This window comes from Rattus rattus, chromosome 4 (assembly GCF_011064425.1).
Source record: "Rattus rattus isolate New Zealand chromosome 4, Rrattus_CSIRO_v1, whole genome shotgun sequence".
NCBI lineage: Eukaryota > Metazoa > Chordata > Mammalia > Rodentia > Muridae > Rattus > Rattus rattus.
Genome location: NC_046157.1, coordinates 177,731,606 through 177,734,869, shown reverse-complemented (window position 1 = coordinate 177,734,869; position 3,264 = coordinate 177,731,606). Strand labels below are relative to the sequence as shown.

The following is a 3,264-nucleotide window of genomic DNA, read 5'->3' as shown; positions in this document are numbered from 1 at the left end:
CAGGTGTACTGGAAACAGAACTCCGGTCCTCTGCAAGAGCAGCAACCGCTCTTAGCCACTGAGCACCTCTCCAGCTCAGGCTGCACTTTAAAAAGTAGCTTTTACATATCTACTGTGCAAAACCAACGCAAACTTCCCCGTTCTCTTGTGTGATAGGTGCGCTGCCATCTTTGTGGACAACGGAGAAGCCAGTCCAGCTTTTCAGAACCTACTCCGAGAGCCCTGGACTGTGGAGCCCTCTCCCTCCACAGCCTTCCACGCTCCGCCTTGAGCCGGATCTGCAGTGGTGTAAGGTCTGTGTGATGGCCGCCCTCAGTCGCGATCACAGTGCCAACTTTCAGTAGTGATGTCTCTTCTATTTCCTAATGAATTCTCTCAAGTTCAGGGTTTCTCCTGGCTTAGTACTAAGATATCCGAGTACAACACCAGTCATCTGTAGCTCTGAACACCAGATACTGTCCACTTTCAGTTGGGTTATGGCAAACACTGACATGGGGCACATGCAGGAAAGAAATGTCGGTAAGGGTTTACATGTGAACTCTCATGAAACATTTGTGTTCAAATTGATACAACCTTGTCCTCTATTGACCTCATGTATGTGTGTTTTCCAAAGCTGCTCATGGGATCTAACTAACGGGTAGAGTGAATTGACCTTAAAGTTAAAAATACAAATACAGGTGCCAGAGAGAGGGCACGGTAGTTAAGGGTCCTTGATCCTCTTGTTGAGGCTGAGTTCAGTCCCCAGAATCCACAGGAGGCCTCACAGGTGCCTGCTACTCCAGGTCCAAGGATCCGCGTGCATGTGTGTGTGTGTGTGTACAAGCAGGTGCACACGCCTAAGAATCATGTAAAATTACAAATACAAATAAATCGCAGAGGAGCCTTGGCTCCAAGATGATCAAAAAGAGAAGAAACAACAGTTGTGCCAAAAAGGGCGCGGCCATGTGCGGCCAGTTTGCTGCTGCACAAACTGCGCCCGGTGCGTGCCCAAGGATAAGGCCATTGAGAAGTGCGTCACTCGGAACATTGTCGAAGCCACTGCAGTCAGGGACATATCTAAAGCAAGCGTCTCTGACGCTTATGGGCTTCCCAAGCCCTATGTCAAGCTGCATTACTGTGTGAGCTGTGCCATTCATAGCAAGGTCGCCAGGAATCGATTTCCTGAAGCTCCAGAAGGGCAGACGCCCCCACCACGATTCAGACCTGCTGGCGCTGCACCACGACCTCCACCAAAGCTCACGTAAAGAGGTGGGTTCGTGAAGGCAGAAGGAAAAATACCTTGAAAAAAATAAAATGGAAGTTACACTTTATGTGGCAAACAAATAAATAAATCACGGAGTTAATCTAAGCACCTCTTAATAGGGTTCCCTTGCTAACCTCTTCTGTAGAAGGAAGTGTGTGCCCTTCTCGTTCAGAAACACAAACGGAGGAGGGGAACCCATGATCAGCATATACTGTAGGAAAAATATTTTCAGTTTTAAAAGAAGAAAGCTATCCAAAATGCTAGATCACGCATGCAATCTTGGCTATGCAGGGGAAACGTTTAGTGTTTAGACAACGGCTTGGGATTAAACAGGGTTCTGTCATTCTTTAAACGATGACCCAGCAAGGGACATGGTGGTCATGACTGTCATCCCTGGATCTGGTAGGCAGGGTCAGGAGAGTAGGGAGTTCAAGGCCAGCTGTGGTTACACAGCAAGACTCTGTCTTAAAAGGAATGAAGAAAGAAAAAGAACATGCTATCTCCCAGAGACTATCATTCTAACGCATTAATTTCTTATACTTTTTAGGTGCAGAAGATCAAAGCCAGGCCTTCACCATGCTAGGCAATCACTCAATATTCTTCTAATGGTCCGTGGTTTGACCTTAACGATATTCCTGGAAATGTTACCTTTAGTGTCAGGGGAGAAAGCAAATTAGCTCCGTCCTCCCATCAGACCATGGAGCTGGAGTGGCTAACAGTGTCCGCAGTGGTTTGGCAGAACCTGACAGCTTTTCTACAGGATCACTTGGGGGACACGTTTTGCATGGGAAAATGGATAAATTATGAATATAAATTGGAAATTTTATACTGTGCAGAATTAACCCTACGAGTGGAAGCCACATTTCCATTTGAATGTGCACTCATACTTTTTAAGAGATACAAAATTATCAAGTCAATACGAAAGGAACATAGAGCCCATCTTAGCTCATTTTCACCACTTAGGAGACACTGACGCACCAGGGGCCTTCTGGGTTCCAGAGAGCAGCGATCTAATCAACTGCAGCTTTTTCTGCAGCATTTTCTGGCATGTGTCCCAGGTCTCGTTATAAATCCCTACACGGGAGACAGAAGACAGAGAGTAAAGGTGGATTCTGACTGTGTGAGCTTGGAGAACATTGTTTCAGAGCCTTCGAATGCAGCGCTGTCTTAACTCCTTCCGTGTGCCTCCGTGACTCTCTGGACACCTCCAAGCAGTTTCAAATGTGGTTGACATCACAGGACTTGGGTGATGTGTCAGGTCCAGGGACATGCTCACGTGACAGAGGGACTGCTTCGTCAGAGCCAAGGCTTATAATCTATGTGACAGTGGGTGTGTGCTCCCACAGGGACAGGGCCTTCAACCAGTTCCCAAGAAGATAAGAAAAGTTGGTGACCATGGTGGGCGGTGGGCTGTAGTTTCTCCCACCTCCTGTCTAGAGATGCAAGCCTCACTTAGATGCAACTCCCAGGGCATAGGCTGGGTGTAGCATAGGCTGATGAGGGAGACCCTGTCCAGTCTGGGGTGCCCTCCTGGTTTTAGTATTCAGCTCGTTTCCATTCGTTGTCACCTGTACCTCTTAATGCACGTACTCTAAGGAACCAGCCACGATTGTGCGCATAGCCCTTTGGTGGAGGTCTACTGAGAAATTAATTTTCAGGAACCCTTGACTAATTTCTCATTATACCAGCTAAAGGATTTTTCTGGCCCGTTAACCACTCTCATCCATGTCACGCTCCTTTGCGAAGGATGCTCTAATGTAAAACAGATCAAGTGGCTGAAATGACAGAACCCTGCTTTCCCACAGTTTCAGGGGACAGAAGATCCAGGTGTTGTTGCTGGATGCTTCTTCTGAGCCCTCCTCCCTACTTCGTGTGTGCCCTCCCCCTTTAATCCCTGTATGGCCGGCCTTCTGTATCCACATCTCTGCGGTCACCCTTGGGTCTGAACACCTTTCAACGATGATGCACCTCTCGGGTATCTTTTTCTTGTTGTTGTAGCAAATTACCTTCCTAACAACGTA

At 47.5% G+C, this 3,264-nt stretch overlaps 1 pseudogene; it reads left to right on the top strand.

Annotated features, from left to right (window-relative positions):
• The first annotated feature begins 894 nt into the window (after nucleotides 1-894).
• LOC116898593 lies at nucleotides 895-1,244 on the top strand (annotated as a pseudogene).
• Nucleotides 1,245-3,264: the final 2,020 nt, after the last annotated feature.